Source organism: Pan troglodytes, chromosome 20 (assembly GCF_028858775.2).
Source record: "Pan troglodytes isolate AG18354 chromosome 20, NHGRI_mPanTro3-v2.0_pri, whole genome shotgun sequence".
NCBI lineage: Eukaryota > Metazoa > Chordata > Mammalia > Primates > Hominidae > Pan > Pan troglodytes.
The window spans coordinates 31,955,652-31,979,484 of NC_072418.2; the positions used below are offsets into that span (position 1 = coordinate 31,955,652).

At 46.9% G+C, this 23,833-nt stretch overlaps 2 long non-coding RNA genes across 2 annotated transcripts; one reads left to right on the plus strand and one right to left on the minus strand.

Moving 5' to 3' along the window:
* Nucleotides 1-278: 278 nt before the first annotated feature.
* Nucleotides 279-17,688, minus strand: LOC107969713 (uncharacterized). Its single transcript, XR_001711718.2, has 5 exons — nt 17,588-17,688; nt 13,301-13,348; nt 5,789-5,942; nt 584-659; nt 279-501 (listed from the first exon to the last, which is right to left on the minus strand). It is a non-coding gene; the product is annotated as an uncharacterized LOC107969713 (long non-coding RNA).
* LOC134809043 (uncharacterized) lies at nt 16,802-23,397 on the plus strand. Its single transcript, XR_010153564.1, has 3 exons — nt 16,802-17,308; nt 21,023-21,098; nt 21,542-23,397. It is a non-coding gene; the product is annotated as an uncharacterized LOC134809043 (long non-coding RNA).
* Nucleotides 23,398-23,833: the final 436 nt, after the last annotated feature.

The window sequence follows — 23,833 nt, forward strand, 5'->3', positions numbered from 1 at the left end:
GTTCTAGGTAATCTTAGGAGACAGCAGGCCTTAGAACTCAATGTGTGTAACTACTAGTTCAACATCTTGTTTCATGAGTTTGTGTCCAACTTTGATTTTTTCTTAGTCAATTCACCATCATTATTGCACTCAACGAGATCATAATTCCACTTTGATCTATTCATGGTGTCTGTGTTTACCTTAAGGACTGATTTTTTAGTGGATTCTTAACTTAGCTGCTGTATTTAAAGACTCATCTTGGCTGAATTACATCATAATTCTGAGGCTTCTTTGTTTTTCCAGAACTATGAACATTTATTGCCATCATGGGATGCCTTCACCAATAGGCCTTGAAATTCAGAAAAAGTTAAAGAAAGATCAGAGACTTGGTGCCATGGAAAACTTGAAATTCATGACCTTCAGGCCTGGTGCAGTAATTCCAGCACTTTGGGGGAATAAGGCAGGAAGATTGCTTGATGTCAGGAGTTTGAGACCAGCCTCAGCAACACAGTGAGACCCCATCTAAACAAAAATTAAAATAATTAGTCATAGTGGTGTGCACCTGTAGTCCCAGCTACTTGGGAGTCTGAAGTGAGAGGATTACCTGAACCAAGGAGTTCAAAGCTTCAGTGAGCCAGGATCACACCACTGTACTCCAGCCTGGGTGACAGAGAAACAACCTGTCAAAAAAAAAAAAAAATCATGATCTTCAGAATTCCCAAAGATGATTGGGGACTTGCTAAGAGAGATATGATCTCAATTTGCTATGCATCAGAGACTTGCCAAGGGATTGCTGCACACTGGCTCTAGGCCAGCCCCACACCAAGCCCTTGAGAGGGAAAACAAGATACTCTTAGTCTATATTGGACACCAAGAGCTACCAGGAGCTCTCATTTTCCTTAATCTTCCCTGAGCTCTTTGAGGCAGGGCCTATTGTTACTTCTGGTTTACAAGAAGAAAACTGGGGCTTGGAGAGGTGAAGGAAATTGCCTGAGGCTAATGAGCTGATAAGTGGGAATGTCAGAATTTGAATCCAGGCTTTGTGACTCAGCATCTTGAGAGCCCACTACTGTATTTGACTCTTCTTACAATCTAGTGTCTAAAGCAATTTGTGAACAAAGCCATATCCTCCTAGTTGATGGAATGCTGACCATAGGTGTAAAAAGCTTTGATTAACCAGAGCACTTGTCAAATGGGCTTTCCTAGTTAATGAAGACCTTTTGTTAAGAAAAGTGAGGGGGAGAAGGAGGAGAGCAGATAGTGGTGATAAGCATAATAGCTTTTATGGTTTCAATGTCTCCCCCAAAATTTATGCTGAAATTTAATTGTCATTGTGACAGTATTAGGGGTGAGTTCTTTAGGAGGTGATTAGGTCATGAGAGCAGAGCCCTCCAGAATTGATGAATGCTGTTATCTTGGGAGTGGGTTAGTTATTAGGAGGATGGGCTCCTGGTAAAAGAAGAAAGCTCAGCCCTCTTCCCTTTCTCACTCCTACTCTTGCTTGCCTTTCTGCTTTCCTTCAAGTTGTGATGCAGCACAAAGGCCCTCACCAGGTGCTGATGCCATGTTCTTGGACTTTCCAGCCTCTAGAACCATGAGCCAAAAAATGTCTTAAAAAATTAATTACTCACTCTGTGGAATTCTGTTATATTAAGGCAAAATGGACTAAAACAATAGTCAACCTCCATAAGGACCTACTAGGCTAAATGATGGCCCTGCAGAGACGTCCACATCCTCTGATCCCCAGAACCTGTGATTGTGTTACCTTACCCGGGCAATGAAAACTTTGCTGATTTAAGTTAAGGATCTCGAGATGGAAAAGCTTCTCTGAATTACTTAAGTGGGGAAGATATAATCACAATGGCCCTCATAGGAGGGAGGCAGGAGGATCAGAGTCCATGAGGGAGATGAGATGATGCTGTGCCACTTGCTGGCTTTGAAGATGGGGGAAGGGGTTGTGGGCCAAGGAATGTGGGCAGCCCCCAGAAGACAACCAGAGGTAGGAAAACAGATCTTCCCTAGAGCCTCCAGAACAAGCCAGCCTTGCAGACACCTTGATGTTAGACTAATGACATGGATTTTGGACCTCTGACCTCCATAACTGTAAGATAATACCTGTGTGTTGTTTTAAAGTTTGAGATAATTTGTTACTGCAGCAATAGAAACCAATACAATGTGCTGTATATCAGTGCTTCTAAACCATAATGTGCAAAGAAATCACCCAAGGTATTGTTAAAATGCAAGTTCCTGTACAGCAAGTCTGGGTGGAACCTCGGAGTCATCATTTCCAACAAGTTTCCAGGGTTGCTGAAGATGCTGCTGTGTAAGTCATGCTTTCAGAAGCAGGGCTTTGCACAATAATATCTCCCTTAATCATCATAACAACTATGAAGTAGCTTTTAATTTCCATTTTACGGTTGAGGAATTGAGACTGAGAGTTTAAATAAATGGCCTAAGGCCAGAAAGATAGTACATGGCAAAGCATGGCATTGAATCCAGTTTAGTCAGGGTTAAAAACCTGTGTTCTTGCCACCAACATCCAAAGAACATGAAAAATGTAAATCAGGGAAAACAAAACAGCAACATCATCATTTTCACGTGGACACTGGCAAACTTTCTCTTCTCTAGGGTAAAAGTGGAGAAGGTTTGGGATGTGAATAGCAGTATTTGTTGGTAGCAGAAGGCCATGATATGATTCACACGTTTTCCTGCTCTCAGAGAAATGATCACTCCATTCACACATGAAAAGAGCCTGAGGCTCAGCACTTTTAACTTACCTCCAACAAAGGCAATGCTTAGTTTTTAATTGTGTGACTTCAAAGCCAACCTTTGTGTTTGAGGGATTAAATTAGTTATAGAGAACACTGAAGGTTTTTTTTTTTTTTTCCCACTCTGCAATGTTTTGCAATGAGACCTTTTGGAATTCTTCTTCGGATTATTAAGAAACAATAGTATGTACATGGGAACTCTTCAGCTAAAAAGCCTTTCTTTTTTTCTTTCTTTCTTTCTTTCTTCCTTTCTTTCTCTTTCTTTCTTTCCTTCCTTCCTTCCTTGCTTGCTTTCTTTCTCTCTCTCTCTCTCTCTCTTTCTCTCTCTCTCTCTCTCTCTCTTTCTTTCTTTTTGCTACCATCTCAGGGGAGCTTTGCTCACTGTAGTTTTCACTACAGTCACATCAAAAGTTCCTTGAAAGTACACCTGCATTCTCATATTCACATCATCTATACCTGGGTTTTCCATACATACAATTAAACATGAGCCATCATTTGGGTTTGGAACATGCAGTAACTGTTTCTCCATGTCTTTGCAGTCTTCTTTTGGAAACACCAGGTTGTGAACCTCTGCATTTGACAGCAGAAGTCCACAGTTTAAACCTTGGGTCTGTCACTTTTTCACTGAGTAGCCATGGCCATGAGGTTTCACTTCTCTGAGCCTCAGTATCCCCAGAGGTCATACACAGAGGAGCTAAGGACCGGGAGATGTAAAAGTGCTTTGAAAGCTCTAAAGCAATAAAGAAATTTGAGTTAAAACTCCCTCTAGCGTTTTGTCTGCAGTAAGGTGGCATCAAATGTGCTTATGAAGGTTGACCTTTTCGGGCCGGGCGCGGTGACTCACGCCTGTAATCCCAGCACTTTGGGAGGCCAAGGCGGGCAGATCACAAGGTCAGCAGATCGAGACCATCCTGGCTAATATGGTGAAACCCTGTCTCTACTTAAAAAAATACAAAAGATTAGCTGGGCATGGTGGCGGGTGCGTGTAGTCCCAGCTACTTGGGAGGCTGAGGCAGGAGAATTGCTTGAACCTGGGAGGCGGAGGTTGCAGTGAGCCAATATCGCATCACTGCACTCCAGCCTGGGTGACAGAGTGAGACTCCGTCTCAGAAAAAAAAAAAAAAAAAAAAGGGTTGACCTTTTCCTGCTTGAGTTAGTGAAGCCGCATGAACATTCCTGGTTCTTTCTCTAACACCAGCATTTCTTACTAGGTTCTCAGAGCTCCTGATATATTAGTTTTTCACAGTCCTGAATTGAAGGAGAAGTTGAGGGCAGCATTCCAGAGGCAAAGTTAAGTCACCCAGATTTGCATCCTTGCACTGATCTTTTCTAACCATGTGATCATTAAGAAAGTAACATGTGCTTTGAGCCTGGGTGCTGCCATCCACCTTATAAAGATAATATCAGTGCCAATCTTACCAGGCTATTTACATATAGTACTTAACACCATGGCTGGCAAAGATGACAGTCAGCAAGTGGTAGTTACCAATGGTGGATCACAACAACGCTGACTTGATTAATTGAGGTCTAGCTTTGTTTCTGCATCTCTGTTCGATAGTTTCCTCATCTGGTCCACACTCAGCTTCCCTAGGAAAATTTAAGGTCTAGCATCTTCTAAAATTCTCTAGCACCTCATTTGCATAAACCAAGTTTAAGAATTATTTGGGCAGCGGGGGAAGACACAAAACACTTCCTTATATTTCTGCCTTAGTAGAACTGATGATGACAAACAGGAAAACAACCTTACTTATTTATTAATGCAGAACAAATAATCAAAACATTGAAAACCAACCTTACAGGAAGTTTACAAATGTAGAAAAGAAATGAAGAGTACTCTGGAAACATAGGAGATGATGTCCTTGTTCCTTTGTCTGAAACAAAAATGTGCTGCCTGCCTGCAATTCCCTATTAGCAAACCATGTGGAGAGAGATGACCAGGTGAGTTCTGACTATTGACTTCCTCCCATTCCATTGAAAAGAAAAACATTTAGGTTTTTTGTTGATATTCACGATTGGACTTTTTATGCACTTGAAACCTCCCCAAGAGGGTTAAAACCCCACCAACATTCCATGTCTAAAGCAAACATTTGCTCTTCTACGAAGGGCTCTCAGAGGCATGTTTATTGTTGAGGTCAATATCTCCTGCCCTGACTTTCCCTTGCCAAAACACGCTTCCAAAGCATCAGATCTGACACTTTGTTGTAGCATTTGCAGTTTGACAGTCCTGCTGCTTTCACCCATGGACAGCTAGCTTGCTAGTTTTATTTTGCACTTTGTCTTTTTTTTCCAGTCAATAAAGCTATATGAGTAGTGTTTAAGATGCTACAGTAGATACTGAGGCTGCCAGATAGTACATGCTAATTAATTTTTAATTATGGCTTTAATTTTATATGATGCCATTTAATTTTATTAGATGTATTAAAGTGAAGCTGTCAGATCACAGGATCTACTGCTTGGGCCAGGGTGAGAAATGTCCCAGGGGCTGCATGCAGGCGTGTGACATCATTAAGAATGTCGTAAGTGGGTGTCTGCTGCAATGTGCATATTATGCACATAAATGTCACATATGCCTGAGCGGATGAAGCTGCTTCCTCTCAGGCAACCTGTGAAGTTCTGGAACCACTTTGCTCAGTGCAGTTCAAAGACTGCCTGGTACACTGAGCTGCAAGCTGCAAGTTAGATCCTGTGTTGCCACCGACTGGCCTTGTGGCCTTGGTTAACTATGGTATTTTGCTTTCCTGAGCCTCAGATTCTCCATCAGTAAACTGATCACCTTATGCTTTTGCTTTTTGAAAAAAATAAAAAGCAATACACTAGCTATGATTGTTGGCATTAACCTCCCTGCCCACAGAAATTGAAAGGAAAGAGGGAGGGAGGGAAAGAGGGAGAGAGGGAAGGAGGGAGGAAGGAAAGGAAGGGGAATGAGCTCTAAGGGCCGGTGTTGGTGGTTTGCTCCATCTCTTGGGATTCCCTCCCCTCGGCTTCCGTTTGCTTTATCTTCCAGCAGCCCAAATGCTGCCTTCAGGTTAGGGCCACTTTACCTTCAAGAGCAGAGGCTGGAAGTGTGTTTGTGCCACATCCACAAATTCCCAGGTGTAATTTATATAGCAGAGTCCTCCTCAGCATCAGACTGCAGCTGTAACTTCTGAAGCACCATCTTTGCTGGGCTCCTCTTTGAGTCCACTCCCCGACTTCCTATGGGGTCCCCCAGAGCATATTTTCTTAGTAAATTCCCTGCATACAAATCCTGGACTCGATAAATGTGGAAAAGTGTGCCTAAGACAGGGAAAAAGAACTGGGAAGACAGATCGGGTCACAGGCCAAGAGAAACATTTATCCAACCACAGCAGGAAAAGCAGAGACATTTTACACCAAGACTTCTTCATTAATTGACATGTTTGTGTGTGTGAGTGTGTAGATGTGCATGTGTGTGCTGAATGCCGAACACTGTTCTCTTATTGTAGCAGGCTTTAAAGCTCCCAACAAAGGAATCAAGAGGGATGGAATGGCATTGAGATAACATCCGACTGTCTGATGAAATGGTGCTGTCAGAGGGAATCTGTATTCCTGTGCAAGAACTGCTTGCCTGGATTTCCAGGACTGGCCACAAAAATGCTGCATGGAGTCAACCATTAATCAAACAGAAAGGACTCACCTGCATAGAAAATAGAATATGGAGCTTCCTATAGTGAAACATAAATCAATTGGGCAGAGCAATGGCATAAAATTGTATTGAATGTGCTTCAAAATGGCAGAGAAACGTGCAAGGTTACATACTATCTTAATTTCTACCTTGCTTCATTTCCATGAGGCAGAAGCAACACACTCTTCAGATGCATGGAATTTGGAAAGACTTCTTTCAAGAGATCTTTGATAGTCCTCTGTGAGCATACTTATGTCTGCCTGAGAGATATCCATTCAAGGCTTGTTTTGCTGCCTTTTTGCTGATCTCTTTTGATTCAGATGGATGATTCATGCCGTCTCCTCCAGGAAGTCCCTGATCTTCTGGATAGAATGAATGACTCTCCTGCCATGTGCCCTCCCACTTTGATTGCATTTTTCTGGAGGCACCCTGTCCTTACACTATTGACTGGGTACATGTTTGTCTCTTAAAATAAAACTCTTCTCAATTCATGCGTTCATTTAACAGACAGTTACCAAGGACACTGAATGGTAAACATGCAGACCGTTCATCCAGACATGCTACTCTGTCAGCTGTGTGTCCACACACCTTCCAAGCATGGGGTTATCAGAGGTGAACAAGGCACTGAGGTTCCTGCCTGGGGAAACCTACTGAGGGGAGAAGGTCAGTAAATGAAATAATTCCTGTGGGTGATAAGAGCCACAACAGAAATGAAATAGTGATGTGATAGGAAGTGGCTATGAAGAATTTAACTGCTCGACAAGTTCTTCCTGCCCACTGCACCCACGAAACCATTCACCGAGACTGTGGTGTTGCAGTAAAGAAAGCTTAATGGACATGAGGCCAGCCACACGGAAGAGGGAGTTATCACTTAAATCGGTCTCCCCGAAGGCTTGTGGAGGTTAGAGTTTCTCAAGGATAGTTCAGTGAGCAGGAGAGGGAAGGGGGAATGTTGGTTGGTTGGGAATGAAATCATAAGGGTTTGAAAAACAGTCCTCATGCACTGAGTTCTCCTCTGGGTGGGGCCACAGGACCAGTTGAGTCATGAGTCGAGGGTCTAGGTAGAGTCAGTTGGTTGCCAAAACTACAAAAGTATGAAAACGCATCTCAAAAGGCCAAACTTGGGTCCTGCAATAGTGATGTTATCTACAGGAGCAACTGGGTAGGTCACAAATGTGACTTCGGAAACAATGGCTGGTTATTGTTTGACTATGCCTATGTCTTAGCAGAATTCAGTCCCTCATAATCCTAATCTTGTGGGCTTTCATTTTTTTTAAAGGTGGCTTCGTTTTAAGAAAGGTTATTATCATCCTTGTTTTAAACTATCAACTACATTCTTTCCATGGTTAGCCTGGCCTACGCCCAGGAATGAGTGAGGACAGGCTGCAGATGAGAAGCAAGATGGAGTCAGCCATACTAAGTTTCTCTGATTGTCATATTCTTTGCAGAGGTGGTTACAGGAACTGGGGTTCAGGAACAGTTCAAGGAGGGGACATTTTAGCTGAGAATGAGGCAGCCATGAGAAGGGGGTGCAGGGGAGAGTGAGCCAGGGAGAGGGAAAAACAATTGAAACTTCCTGGAACAGGGGAGGAACAGTATGGCTGAGGCCTGGGGGCAGGGTGAAAGTAACCAGGAAGTAAGGTCAGGAGGGTGGGCAGGGGTCAGCCTGGCAGGACCTTGTGTCCCTGGGGAGGAGCTTAGCTTGCCGGTGCCAAATGACCAGGCTGGACATCTTTTTTGTGTCCTTTGCATGATCTGTCCTTGAGAGATGACCAGAAAGGTGTGACCAAGTACCTGGATAGTTTCAAGTGCTGTAAGTTAACAGGTGAGGACAGATCAGAGCGTAGGCTACCCCTTCAAGCTGGCAACATTCCCTTGACTAAAGCTTTCAGCGGAGACCTATGATTTCCACAGTCAGAAGACACGCTAGACAAAGGGCGTCCATCCAGTCTCAGTCCAGAGTGTATAGTCTCCTCGCAAGGCTCTCACTCCAGGTCACACTCTCCAGACTCATATCCTAGCCTGAATTTTTTTTTTCTGTTGCTTCAACTCAGAAGTAGCGACTGCATCTTGCTGGCTCCTATGCCAGTTGTGCAGCAAAGACTAAATCAGGAGGTGCAGACTCACGGGCTGTATGGGGCCAGGTGAGTGGCATTTCCACCTGAGCATCTGGGAGGAAGACCCTGGCAGCAGGAGGAAGCTTGCCGACAACTCGGACATGTCAACCCAGCACTGGCAAAACTTCTGACTTCTCATAGAAGCTGGAAATCCACGTAATTACATAAATTCCTTGGATTCGTAAATATTGATAATTAGTTCACATTCTTAACACTGTGTGTGTTGAATATGTCTATTTGCCAAATAGTAAGAAGAACAAACAAAGTAGTAAGAAAGTGCCAGGCGTTCTTGGAAGCATTTCCACATATAGCAACCTAAATAACCCTGACAACTCTCCGAGGAGGCACCAAGAGTGCCTGGCACTTTTTAATAACTCTGTTTTCATGTTACTCTGCTGTTACTTAGGGCATAACATTTTCACTAGACTTTCTGGAGAATATAGCCAATTATGAATGATCCAACGCTCTGCATCACTATCTAGACAAACTGAATGCCCTTTCACATGTGCACTAGTCTGCATGGAGAAGTACTAAAATTTTAGGCTTGGACTTGTGTTCCTAATTTCCTATTTCTAGTGCATTAAGAGATGATGGGCATTTTAATTTTCCAAAAGCAATGCTAGTATTCAGCGGCAACATGCTACGTCTACCACACAGTACAGTGAATAGCAGAACTACAAAGGTGGAGGTGTAAGTGAATTCCTGTTGGACCTTCCCAATAAGTTGTCTTTTTTGTGCCCTGGGCACTTCTCTTGCCTCACCTTAGCATCTCCTCTTCTGTAGGAAACAACCCTGCAAGGTAGAGATGATTATGCTCATTTGCTGATGAGAGGATGAGCTTTGGAGAGTGGCTTAGCTCACCCAAGGACACAAAGTTAGGTTCCCAGTCCTATGACCCTATCCACTGTACAACCCTTTTGAGATGTCTTTTTAGACGTTTGCAATTTTGGCAACCAACTGACCCTACCACCCACACCTCAGACTCATGACTCAGCTGGTCCTGTGGCCCCACCCAGAGGTGAACTCAGTGCATGAGGATTGTTTTTCACACCCCTATGATTTCATTTTCAACCAATCAACATTCCTCCTTCCCTCCTCTGCTCATCGAACTAGTCTTGAAAAACTCTAACCTCCACAAGCCTTCAGGGAGACTGATTTAAGTGATAACTCTCTCTTCCATGTGGCTGGCCTCATGTCTATTAAGCTGTTTTTACTGCAACGCCATGGTCTTGGTGAATGGTTTTGTCAGTGCACTGTGCAGGAAAAACTTTTCAAGAAGTTGTCAAACTTAAATAGTAGCAAATGAGTGAATGAGGAAATTCCCTGCTGTCATACACATAACCTCCATAACATGTGACCTAGGACACATTTTCTAGACGGGGAAACTGAAGTACAGAGAGATTAAGGAATTTGCCTCAGCCATTCAGCGAGGCAGTGAGATGCTGGGATTTGAGGAAGCTATGTAGCTCTAGAAGCCTGCTCTTTGGGGCTAAACTGTCTGCAGGTTCAGTGTGGACAGCCTCTGCCTAGAGTGCATGGCACCCATGTGGCAGGAAATCAGCCAAAAAACCAGAGCTGCTTGAGCCTGGGCCAGAAGCCTCATGAGTGGAGAGGGGCCTTGGACACTCAGGTCTTCTCAGGGCCCAGAAAGACAGGTACATCACACAGGCTTCCCTGCCAGAGTCTGAACTCCTCAAAGCAAACACCTACTTTCTACAACTGCCAGGGCAGTGCCCCACTCACGCGGCATCTGTGCTGTTTCAGCAAGGCAACATGAGGCCATCATGAGCTCCATCATGCACCTGCAGAATGACATTGGGTTGTACAGTGGTTAGGGACATAGGGCTGGGAGGCTAACTCCAGGCTCTGCGACCTTTGTGTCCTTGGATAAACTAAGCCACTCTCCAAAGCTCATTTCCTCATCAGTAAATGAGTATAATCATATCTACCTTGCAGGGATGTTTTCTGGAAGGGGAGATGCTAAGGTGAGGCAAGAGAAGCGCCTGGGGCACAAAAACTGACAGTAGCCAGCCCTGCACTTGCAGGAGCCTAAGAGTGAGGGTCTCCTTACATTTCACACCCAGGGCAGCACTCTTGCCTTACCTCAGCAGGCCCTGAAAGTGGTGGATGATGCAGGTGGAGGGTTTAGCACCCTGCTAGGTTCCTAGGAAGCACTTAATGATTGCTAGCTGCAGTTGGATCACCTTAGGGATCTTATCTGCAAAATGAGAATGAGGCTGACAGTACATAGCGACTGCCTCTGGGCCTGTGAGGACCTCATGGAATACCTGAGATAAGGCCACTTGGCATGGTGCATGGCGCACAATGGGAACCTGCAAAGGGCATTCCCAACCCCCTGGGAAGCCCTGAGCCTCCTGCCTCATGAACCAGGCCAGACCGTCATCAGGCACTGTGAGTGCCTGGAGTTGATGGCAGCCATGGCTCCTTTCACAGTGCGCTGCTGGCTCTGGGGATGCTGTTTGGATGTGTCCTTCAGCCTGAAAAATAGCTCTGAGTGATAAGCCCTCCTGCCCGATTTCTTGCAGTTGACAAACAATGCTGCCTTGAAAACAGCTAATTTCGAAAGGAGAGAATTATACAGGGACGTGTTTCCTCCCTCAGAGCATTCTGGGAAAAGCCATGGCACCATTGCTTACCTAACAGGTTGAGGCAACAGGGAATACAGGTGGGGGGCTTGGGGGAATGGCTGTGATCAGTGCTGCCAATTCCCAGCTGCTGGGCTGCACTCCACCCAAAACTGCACACCCAGTACGTGGTGCTGTGCCCCAGAGAAAGTGCCCACATAACACCACAGACACCTTTCCCCATCCATTTGGCCCATATCTCTGGAGTGTGAGCTCTGCGTCAGGCAGTGGGCTAGGAGCAGAAACAGAATGGTACGGCCCTCGTCCCTGGGCAGCTCACAGACGAGACAGGCACTTAAATCAAGGCAGCACATGATTCACTGCTATGAGGGAGAGACAGACAGGTGCGTCACACAGGCTCTCCCCTGCCAGAGTCTAAACTCCTCAAAGCAAACACCTACTCTCTACATCTGTGCATGAGTAACGAGAGCTGAGGGCACAATAGATGGCCAACAAAAATCTGTCAATTAAAAATGCAGTGAGCAACAATGCAAGGGACTCCAAATTTAGAAACCACAATGCAAACAGTCACCAGATAAGGAATCATTTATAAAAAGAACCTTTACAAGTTTCAAGTACTTGCAATGTGGTCCCTGTAAATCCCCACCACCCTCACATGGTGTTTAAAAACAGAAGAGATGCTGGTGGCATCCACAGCCTTCCAGAGCCTGGAAACTGGGAAATAAAGTTGCCCTTCCTGGTGGGGAGTCAAGGCCATGGTGAGATTTAGTGAAAATTCATACAAATTGTCTTGCTGTGAGACAAGGAATTAGCCCTTCTGGGGAGAGCTGTGCCTCCTCAAGGGCTTTAAAACAAAAACAAAAAACTGGGGTCAGAATAGTGGTAGCAACCAAGACACTCTGGAGGTGACGGTGGCTCCAAAGCACGGCGGGGAGACCAGCGGGTGGGGAATGACCTTCTGGCTGGGTTGGGTCCAAGCCTGCTCATTTCCTAGGACTCCATGCAGGTCATTCCAGCTACGAGCTTTGGGCACATTTCCAAAGCTGATATCTCTGTGGCGGCTTGGGAAAGAGGCCAGGCTCTTGGGCCTCCTCTGCCAAAACAAGGTTGTAAAATGAGTCTGCTGGTTTCATACTGGGATGAGAAGAGGAGCGTGCAGGATGTAAAAAAAAACCAAAAAAAATTAAAACTCTGAAGAACGTTGAAGAATTGAGCAATTACAAACATACGAATGGATGCATTAGGAACGACAGTCATAATTATTCCCTGAATTTATACAACCTAGACCACTTTGCATTTCACACATATTATCTCATTAATTCTCATTTTAATAGTTTAAAATTGAGTTTGTGTGCATGTGAGTTTTCCTGGAAGCTTCATAACCATGGTGGGTGATTTTCACAGGACCACGGAAGCCTTTGCAGAGGTTTTATAAAGATTAGTCCTAATTCAGGAAGCAAACAAACATCACAGAGGGAAAAACATTAACCTACTGCTCCCTGTCCCCGGAAACCCATGTTGCCCCTCGGGGTTCCCGCAGGCTCTGCTTGGACTTGCCTTCCCCAAGACCCCAACTCCCACACCAAGGCTGTGCATCTGCTTCTCACATCCTCAGGAACCCCAGCAAGACCCACGCCTTGTCATTTATTTCTGAGCCTCTGTGGCCTAGTCCAATGCTTGTTAAATCTACACATTAATAGCTAATAAGTGAGTGAATACAAATGTGATGAATGCTGTGGTGAGTGAACACTAATGTAATGAATGCTGTGGTATAAGTGAGTGGACACTAACATCGTGAATGCTGTGGTATAATAAGAAATCTACTTGTGATTTTTTTCCAGTTCTTGTCTTAGAGCTCCTAAGACCCTTGAACATTTCTGAGTGATAGGTGCATCTTTTCTTTTTCATAATCAGCCCCTTCCCATGACACCTGAATTTATGCTAATGAAGGACTTCTAGGGCCCCTAGATCTTCTCAGGATGGGGCTGGTCCCCAGAGAGGCCAAATGAGTTGAACTCTCAGCCCCTTGAAGACCTCTGGGAAGGAGTAGAGGGCAGGCTGGAAACTAGGCTCTGTAAAAACTCTTCAGCAACAAGATTTGATGAACTTCTGGGTTGCTGAACCCTTGGAGGTGCTGAGAGGGGGGCACACCCAGAGAGGGCATGGAGGCTCCGCCCCAAACCTTACCTTGTGACTCTTCTCCTCTGGCTGTCCATCTGTGTCCATGATGACATCCTTTATAATAAAACGGTAAACATGCTTCCGTGAGTTCTGTGAGCCATCCTAGCAAATTAAGCAAACCCAAGGGAGTGGTGGGAATCCCAACTTACAGCTGACGGGTCTGACGCATAGATGGCAACTTACTACTTGTAATTGGTATCTGAAGTGGGGGCAGCCTTGTGAGACTGAGCCCTTAGACTGTGGAATCTGAGTCTAACTCCAGGTAGAAGGAGTCAGCATTGAATTAAAATACAGGACACCCAGTTGGTGTCTGCTGGAGAATTGCTCGGTGTGTGGGAGGACGCCCATGCATCTGGCCACCGAAGTGGTCTGCATTGAGTGTGAGAGTAGAGGAAAAGAGAAATTTGATTTTTCCTTGACAAATGCCCTTGCCATATTTTCTTCGTTAGGCAGTTGTTTTACCTTTGAGGTGCTTAAGCCACACACTCTCAGCTAGAAGGTCTCCCGAGAGGAGTAACCTTGTGTCACGCTTTCCCGTCTGGCTCTTTCTGCATTTGATAAAGTGACTGACAGATACTAGGTGCTCAATAAACATCTGTTAAGTTAACTCTGACTTTCTCGTGGTTGGAACAGCTATCATCAGAGCACACCGAGAGACAGGTTTAGGAGCCTCCATCCTCTTGTATACGTAAGAGGATCTGAGTGTAGGTTCCCCAGAAGCAGATCTTGAGATGTAGATTTGAGGGCAAGTAGTTTATTTAGATGAAATTAGGAAGAAAAGGGAAAACCAACAGTAAGGTGCAGCTATGGAGCCAGCCACCACCATGCGCGGGTGGAGCTGAATGCCGTGGGGAACTCTGGGAGGCACACAGAGTTTTCCCAGTTGACGGGCCAGCGAGCTGGGGTATTTCTCCACTGGCCCCTGTAGGTCATTTTTAGGCTACTCCTAAGGGTGCTGATTCTCAATCACTTCAAACCTGGTAGCATCCTAACAGCCAGGGAAAGGCTTCAGGCCAAAGAACGCAGGTCCTGGCTGTTGGAAGTCAGAGCAGAGAGCACCAGAACGAGGAGTCCTGTGGGAAGACGGGAGGACTCTGGTGGCATCTGCTACAACCACCTTTTAACTAGGACCCACGTGGTGCATGGGGCCCAGACCTTGACTGTGAGTCCAGGACTCCACCTCTGGGTAAGAGCTCTCAGGATTTTGCCTCTCTCTTTCCTGCCCCAGGACAAGCAGGGGACTCCTCATCTCTCTGTGGCTCCAGAGCTTCATGGCAGGAGTAAAAACTGTCTGCCAGGGCCCTATGGTAGAAAGGGGAACACTAGCTCAGGATCCAGGGGTCCTGCTTGTGCCTTAGTCCTGCCTCTAATGAGCTGTATGGCTGGATCAATGGCTCACCCTCCCTGGGTAGAGACTGAAGGCAGTTGGTCTGGTTCATAAGAGCCCTTCCTTTTTGCCCTGGTCCTGGGCAGCAGACTGTATGGTTCCCCTCTCTGGATGGCCGTCTTTCTCCATAGATATTCTGTATTATCATTATTATTAATGAGGCAAGGTCTTGCTCTGTTGCTCAGCCTGGAGTGCAGTGGTGTGATCACTTGAGGTCAGGAGTTTGAGACCAGCCTGGCCAACATGGCAAAACCCCGTCTCTACTAAAAATGCAAAAATTAGCCAGGCATGGTGGCACATGCCTGTAGTCCCAGCTACTTGGGAGGCTGAGGCAGGAGAATGGCTTCATCCCAGGAGGCGGAGGTTGCAGTGAGCCAAGATTGTGCCACTGCACTCCAGCCTGGGCAATAAAGTAAGACTCCGTTCAAAAACAAATTACCCAGTCTCAGTTATTTCTTTATAGCAACAGGAGAACAAACTAATACCTTTAGGTTTTAAGATAAGCTGAAAATAAAATAACTCAAGTGGGATTCAAGGTGGTCTTTGGAAACTAAAGACAGAAATACCACTCGACCCAGCAATCCTGCCACTGGGTATATACCCAAAGGGAAATAATTCATTTTACCAAAAAGACACATGCATTCATGTGTTCACTGAAGCACTATTCACAATAACAAAGACATGGAATCAATCTATGGTAAACTGGATAAAGACAGTGTGGGACATATATGCCATGAAATACTATGCAGCCATAAAAAAGAATGAGATTATGTCCTCTGCTGTAACATGGATGGAGATGGATGCCATTATCCTAAGCGAATTAACACAGAAACAGAAAACCAAATATCACATATTTTCACTTATAAGTGGAAGCTAAACATTGGGCCCACATGGTCATAAAGATGAGAGTAACAGACACTGGGAACTACCAGATGGGGCAGGAAAAGAGGGGGCTGAAAAATCATCCACTGGGTACTATGCTCACTATGTGGGTGATGGGATCATTTGTGGCACAAACCTCAGCATCGTGTAGTATACCCATGTAACAAACCTGCACCTGCACCCTTTAATCTAAAATAAAAGTTGAAATTCTTTTTCTTAAATTAAAAATAAAATAAAATGGTCTTTGGCATTTGGGGCCTATTATATTAGTTTTTAATAATTTTTTTTTGTATCCCTAGTTTCTTAAGCCAAAAAATAGAGATCTATGTGCTGGTTGCCAAAATACTGTTAAATACAAGGATAAACCAATTTAAAGGAACATTTAACCACTTAAAGCCAGAAACCGTCCTAGATTAAAACAGCAGGAGGAAGGGAAATCTGATCTGCATACTTAAGTGAGGGGCCTTGACCTGCCCTTTCTAAAGCACCACTTCCCCCTGTCCCCACCACACCTCACTCTCAGGGACTTTTTCCTACCATTATTTGGTGGCCTCCTCTCTCTTCATGAAATGCTCCCTCCCTTAATATCTCAGGTCCTGGCTCGGGTAACAGCTTGTCAGTGAAGCCTTTCCTGACAAGTGCGTATATAACACACACACACACACGCATGCACTCACAGGCGCTCACTCACACATGCACTCTCTCACGCATACACACTCAACACACACAGATACATGCACACTCACACACACACACACACTCAACACAGTCATACACAGAAATGCACAAGCACACACACAGTCACACACACTCACACGCACACTGTCTCTCTCTCACACACACACTTACACACGTGCACTGTGTTCCCTGCCTGCCTCATGGTTTTCCATGGTCTTTGTTTGGTTCCTTTCCCCGCAGGCTACACACTCCATATGGCCCAGTCTCAGGAATCCAGAACACTCCGGCACCCAAAGATGATCTTTATTATTGTTGCTGGAGAATGGGTGTCTCAAGCCAGGAGACGGGGACCCACACTTTTCTCTATGGGGAACCCTGGAACCCTGGAAACACACCATTCTCTGTGAGGGGAGGTATGAGGACCTGCCCTTTTCTGTGAGGGGGACCCCAAGGACATGACCTCCTCTATGTAGGAAGCCCTGAGAACTCACCATCATCAGTGAGGGGAACCCTGGGGACAAGCCCTCTTCTGTGAGGTAAGACCTGTGGACCTGCTCTTTACTGTGAGGGGAACCACTGGGACCTGCCCTTCTCTGTGAAGGCAGCCTCAGAGACCCAAACATTTCTGTGATGGGAGCCCTAGGGACCTGACCTCCTCCGTGAAGGAAGCCCTAAGGACACGCCTTTTACTGTGAGGGGAACCCTGGGGACCTGCCCTTCTCTGTGAGGGGAGCCCCCGGATCGGCCTTCTTTTGTAAGGGAAGCCCTAGGGATCCACCATCCTCTGTGAGGGGGACTACAGAAACCTGCCCTCATCTGTGAGGGAAATTCTGAGGACCTGCCCTCCTCTATCAGGGGAGCCCTGAGGACCCATGCATTTGTCTAAGGGGAACCCCAAAGACTCGACCTCTTCTGTGAAGACAGGATCTGCCATTTTCAGTGAGGGGAACCCTGGAGACCAGCCCTCTTCTGTGAGGAAGGACCTGGGTACCCACCCTTTACTGGGAAAAGAACCCTGAGGACCCACCTGCCTCTGTCAGGGGAGCCCTGGGGACCTGCTCTACGTTGTGAGTGGAACCCTGAGAACCCACCCTCCTCTGTGATGGGAGCCGTGGGGACCCACCAGTTTCTGTGAGGGGAACCCCAAGGACCTGACCTCCTCTGTGAAGAAATCCCTAAGGACCCACCATTTTCTGTGAGAGGGACCCCAGGGACAAGCTCTCTTTTGTGAGGAAAGACCTGGAGACCCACCCTTTTCTCTGAGGGAAACCCTGGGGACCCTCCCTCCTTGTGTGAGGAACCCCAGAAGTTCACCCTCCTCTGTGAGGGGAGCCCTGGATACCCACCCTTCTCTGTCAGGGGCTCCTAGGGACCTGCTGTCCTCCGTGAGGGAAACCCCAGGACCTGTCCTTTTCTGTTAAGGGAACCCCGAGGACCCACCTTTTCTGTGAAGGGAACCCCGAGGACCCGCCCTCCTCTGTGAGGGGAGCCCTGATGACCCGCCCTTTTCTGTGAAGGGAACTTGGGAACGCGCCCTCATCTGTGATTGCCTCTGCCTAGCAATGAGCTTCTATAGAAGGGCAACTCCTCTTTGCCCTTCCTCATGACGTGGCCCTCCTGGTGAGGAGCCTTTTTTAGGATTTACCCCTTTTTTTAGGATTTACCCTGGTCTTCTGCATGGCCCTTTCTATCTTGTCCTTCCCCTGGGCAGCCCCTTCTCAGTGACTTGCTGTCCCCCTTGAACTTTCCTGTCAGAGTCTGCAGGGGTCACAGAAGGGGTGGACGATATCCTGCCTAAGGCCAGGACCATGACCCTCGAGTCCAGGAGTCTTACGGCTGACAGTGGGGTCAAGCAGGGGAGCCGGGGGAGTACCTGAGGCTTGGACCTTCCCTTCATGGAGTTGTTAAAACTGCATGGGGACTTCTGGTGACAAATCCAGGAAGCAGCAACCATCATTCAGAGCCAGCAGTTGGCACGCTAAAGAAATCCTGGGGTCTCTGGGTGGTCTGGTATGGATTACCTCTGAAGCCCCCCTCTTTCTGTGTTGGTCCTGTTTAAACCTCCACACTGAAACTCATTTTTGCTCTGACCATTATCAATATGGAACACAGGTGTGGGCTGAGCTGGGCGGGTTGATGAGAGCTGAGGGGAGGACATGCCGACATTAGAAAGGTCTCTGAGATTAGAACAAGCCCCTGGTCCACCAGGAAAGGAAACAGAAATGCCAGAAAGGCAGGAGAATCTGGATTCGGAGAGGACCTATGTCAGTTTCTAGATCTGGATTTGGAGAGGACCTATGCCAGTTTCCAGGTGGACATGATGAAAACTGCAGGGTCCGCTTCTACCTCCCTGGTGTTGGATCTCCACAAAGCCTAGAACAGTGGCCTGGAACACTGGGTTGGACGTAGTCCCTCAGAGTTTAGGCTGGCCGGAACTGCACACACAAAATTGTCAATCGTCACTCCCAACTCAGGACTGGCAGGCACCACAGTCTCCATTGCCCAGGACAGTGCAGACACCACAGTCCCACACAGCCCAGGACAGTGCATACGCCACAGTTCCCCATGGCCCAGGACGGTGCAGACACCACAGTCCCATGAGGCCCAGGACGGTGCGGACGCCACAGTCCCACACGGCCCAGATGGTGCACACATACCCTTCCCTTGTTCTCCAGGACTGGGCAGACCCCACAGCACCTCACAGTCCAGGCCTGTGCACATGCTACATTCCCCACAGCCCAGGTCTGTGCAGATGCTGCCTCCCCTCATAGCTAGGACCAGGCAGACGCGGGAGTACCTCGCACTTTACGAGTGGGCAGACATTGTAGTGTCTTCCAACTCAAGACTAGGGCCAGAGGGATAAGGAAGTGGCTGAAAGAGGCCTTGTGATCAGAACTGCGAGCATTCAGAGTGTGTACATAATGGCTGAAGATCAGTCAGAACCCCGTAGCTCTGCAGATGTCAGTGTGGACAGAGGATGCCCAAAGGATAACATTTTATCTTCCCAAGACTAATATTTAAAAGTCACATGAGTCTTGCAAAATTAAATAACACTCTAGGAAAAATTTCTGGATTCATTGTATCTGGAATTAATTATGATGATCATTTTTGCAAAGATTGTTATAGAAAAAATAGATTTTTATCCTTGTGCACATTTGGATTTTAAGAAATTAGAAGAGCCAGTCTTCAACATCGTCCTGGGCTCCATAATCCCCTTGCATCCATGTTGGAAGTTCCCACTGGGAGCACACGGGGAAGGGTGCCCTGAATGTGCCTCTCTGCCACCTGCTCTGGGGACTGTCCCCATTGCCAGGGAACTTTGGGTTCTTTACCCCTCCACAGGCAAAGGAGAACCTTACACAGAAATCAGCCTTCTGTCCTCACACAGTAGCCTCATCACAGGGCTTCCAGAGGCCCTCAGGCAGGTGGGTGCTGAAGTTTCCCCCTAGATGATCAGCAGCCTGCTTCCACCTGAAATCCAGTCCCCCTGGCTGCCTGTGACAAGAGAGCCCTTCATGCTGAGTGCTGCTCTCGTCGCACCTTTTTCTCTCTGTGTTTAGACAGAGAGAGTGGATTCATGTTTGATTAAACAGTGTGGGCCCAGGAAAATCAATTAGCAAGCAAAGTGATCCACAGTAATCAGGATCAGTGCCATCTACTAAGCTCCCACGATGTGCGAGTTCCCATATAAGGGCCTTACTGTATCATCTCCCTTCATCTTAATGAGAGGAGATGGATATTATTATCTTTCTCACTTTACCAATGAGTGAGAGGGCAGAGAGAGGTTAATGCAGAATTGCTAAGTATCTGATCAGGATTTGAAAGCAGGGGTTTGCAATTCTGTAGACCTTGCACTACACTTGTGGGGCACAGCCAGGCATCCCTCACATCTTGGTGACCTCAGGGAGTTGCCAGGATTGGAGTCCAAGACCCACCCTTGTTGGGGTTGGGGGGCAGCTTGTGAGCAGCCTGGAATGAGCCCCATGATTGATCGCTGCACCTTCCTTCCCACAAGTGGGTAATTTGGTCTCCTTCCTTGTTGCAGTTTTTGCTTTTGTTTTTTAATTTGAAATAACACCATCCAGTTGGCAAAGCCTGTGGGGAGAAACATTTTATTAATTTTTCTAAATATAACGGGAAAAAGTTGCTGACCCAGAGCTCTGTGGCAGGAACAAATTGTGCCGGGTCTGTTAAGAAGAGGATAGATGTTCACCTGGGACTGCATAGAGGGGCTCCCAGGATGGGCTTCTGCCAGAGGCTGATGTCCACATTGTGTTCTCTTCCAAAGCAATCATCACGTTAGACGAAGCATGAGAATTTTTCATCAGCTATGTTTAAACTTGATGATGCTACTTGCAAAGGAGGAGCTTTGAGTCCCAACTCAAGTCATACTTCCTCTGGGAAGCATTCCCGGAGTTTCATCTGCCCAAGCACCAGCATTCTGCATTCAGAGGTTCAGTATACACCGTCTCATACTGGCACTGTCTTTAGTATCTAACTGTCTCTCCAGGTTGTTTTCCTGGGAGGCAGAAACTGGCTCTCACCTTCTTTTGCCCACACTGTCAGCACCTAGAAGTGCCTGGCATGTTTCAGCCCTCAGCAGTCACTTGTTTGGTAACAGTCACCTGAATCTGAAATCTTGTTCTGTAAATGAGAACAGTAATACATATACACCCTTTAGGGCTGTTGGGAGGATGAGGGACAAAGCATAAAACGCGTTTATCACTTTGCCTGTATGTAGTAGGCAATTAATTAGTGTTGACTATTATAATGTGTTTCAGAAATGAATAGCTGCAAACAGAGCTCAGGTTGTCATCCCTGAGGGAGTGGGATTATGTCTCCTGGAACTCTATGGAGGTCAGTCTTCTGTGTCATCATTTAACTTTCTTATCGATCTGATCCACCCGCCGATGAGACCTTCTGGTGATGCTGCCCTGGAAGGTGTAATTAAAATTAAAGCAAAACCAAACAAATACATTAGAGAGGAGAGAAGCAAGGGCTGGGAGTGACAGGGAAGCAGGTTGGAAATGCAAACGAGGCTGTGCTAAAATAGTCTCCACGGCTGGGAGAAGGAAGAAACCATCCAGAATCTAAGGGTTTTCTAAGAAACGGTAACGGCAATGAGGAGGGACGCTGGGGAGGACTCACAGATCTAGGTGAGCCAGGTCTGTCGGGAGCATTTGCCGTGTCTAGTGGCCCAACTCGCTCATAGTATAGAAGGCAGGAGGGGATGGAAGAGATGCAGGGGATGGCAGGAGATCCCAGAAGAGGTGAGTGTGTTGTGTTTTTCTGTCTTCAAGGTCAAACATATGGTCTCCCAGAAAACCAACACCAACGCCAGGCTTAGTCCACATGCTCCAGGTAGGCTCTGGGGCCCTCTGGTTCAAGGTGCCTGGAGCAATCAGCCCTTCAGATACCCCTGGAGATGGTGATTACTTCATGGCACATCTTGTAACCCAAGCCGGTCCCATGAGAATGTCCCCAGGATGAGCACAGGTGCTACTGAGAGCAATGACTTTTTCCCAGTGGACTGGATGCTGGGGGGATGGGGAGATGGTGCCTTTTTAAATCCTTTATCCAAAAGCTGAAGCCCGAGACCTAGGCTGGGAAGCCGGGTCAAGAGATAGACATGAAGCTCCAGTGACTTTTTTTTCTGAGTCCCTGGATCAAACCACACCTGAAAGTCACATATGTGTTTGATTTTCTAGTTTTATGAAGCGGTAAATCTGCTTTGTTCTTGACCAGTTTGTGGTGAATTTACTTTGGACACTAAGCGTTCTGAGGCCCCAGGCCCCAGGAGGGATACAGTAGATTGGTTCACCCGACATCTGTTCTAGTCCTTTCTAGTGGGTGTTCCTTTACTGCAGGGGTGGGGGAAGCAAAACTCCAACTCCAAGGCCCCTCCCAGCTAGGGCTCTGTATCTGATTGAGGTTCCACCAACCAGGTGTTGTCCTATGAGACTTGACTTGCAGCCAAGTTGCATGAAAGAGGGGAGGCAGCCGTTTCGCTGGTGTGTGTGCAGCAGGTGCAGAGGCGCTGCTTGATCCCCGTATCACTGCCAAGCTGGTGGAACCTGGAGCTAGTGCTTAGGATAAGACATGACGATTCACCTCCTGTGTGATTATAGCAAAAGCAGCATGCAGTTTTCCGGATGGGCCAGTTCTGCGGTGAGGTCCTGGGTCCCAGTCCTACAGAGCCTGCCCCTGCAGGCCTTCCAGGGGTTTTGGAAGCGCCTCATTTCCAGTATTCACCCCCTTTTCTTGAAATAGCTGGAGTGGTTTCTGATTCCTGCATCAGTATCCTGACTGATACAGCAGCAATTCTGCCTTTGGACATGGTGTTTGCTTTCCGTAGTCAGGCGTTAGCACGTCAGGCTCCCCCGACCTTGGGCGTCTTACTGCCTCCAGGTGGCAGGAGGCTGGTGACTGCTCCCTGAACCCCCAGAAGTATAGATGGACCATATTTGTGATGTGGTTCCCAGCTGACCCAGATTTGGAGTGGAGGAAGGAGAGATGAGGAATGGAGGTGGGTGCAAAAGGATAAATTGACTGAACTTGAAAAGAGAAAATGCTGTCATTAGCATGGGCCATTCTCCCCGTGTGCCTCCTCGGGGTTTGTGAAGAACAGGAATTAAGTCGTTTTGAGCAGCCTCCATAGAGTTATCCTAGAGGCAGATGTACCCGGGGGTCTTTGGCTATGGTGCATGCCTGTCCCACTCCAGAGGAGGAAGACAGCAGGCTGGAGGTGGGTTTGGGTTGTTTTTCAGGAATCACAATTTGGGATCCCTGGTACAAAGCCAACTTCCTTACGATTTCACACGGAGTGATTGGCACCACCCATGCCCATATCAAACAGCTAAAAACACAGCCCCAGGTATGTTCCAGCTTTCTGGGTCTTCTGAGATATATGGGTTGTTCCTGAGATCAAGGACAGGGCACTGTGTTCTCTCAGTGTAGTTGGGTCCCTATATTTGACACTTCTTTTACATTTGATTTCAAGCTCCAAATAAAATCCCCTACATATAAATGTTCTGCAGATTCACTGACTGGATGCCCTCTTGACTTCCTGCTAGTGTGCCTTACTGTAGAGTAGGACAATGGTCTCTGAGAGTGGGCTTTGAAACAGCAGGCTCAGCATCACCACGGAACTTGTTAAAAATGCAAATATAGGCTGGGCGCGGTGGCTCACACCTGTAATCCCAGCACTTTGGGAGGCTGAGGTGGGCAGATCACAAGGTCAGGAGATCGAGACCATCCTCACTAACATGGTGAAACTCCATCTCTACTAAAAATACAAAAAAAATTAGGCAGGCGTGGTGGTGGGCACCTGTAGTCCCAGCTATTTGGGAGGCTGAGGCAGGAGACTGGCGTGAACCCGGGAGGCAAAGCTTGCAGTGAGCCAAGATTGCACCACTGCACTCCAGCCTGGCTGACAGAGCAAGACTCCGTCTCAAAAAATAAAATAAAATAAAATAAAAATAAATAAATAAATAAATAAGCAAATATATGGCCAGGTGCGGTGGCTTATTCCTGTAATCCCAGCACTTTGGAAGGTTGAGGCAGGTGGGCCATTTGAGGCCAGAAGTTTGAGA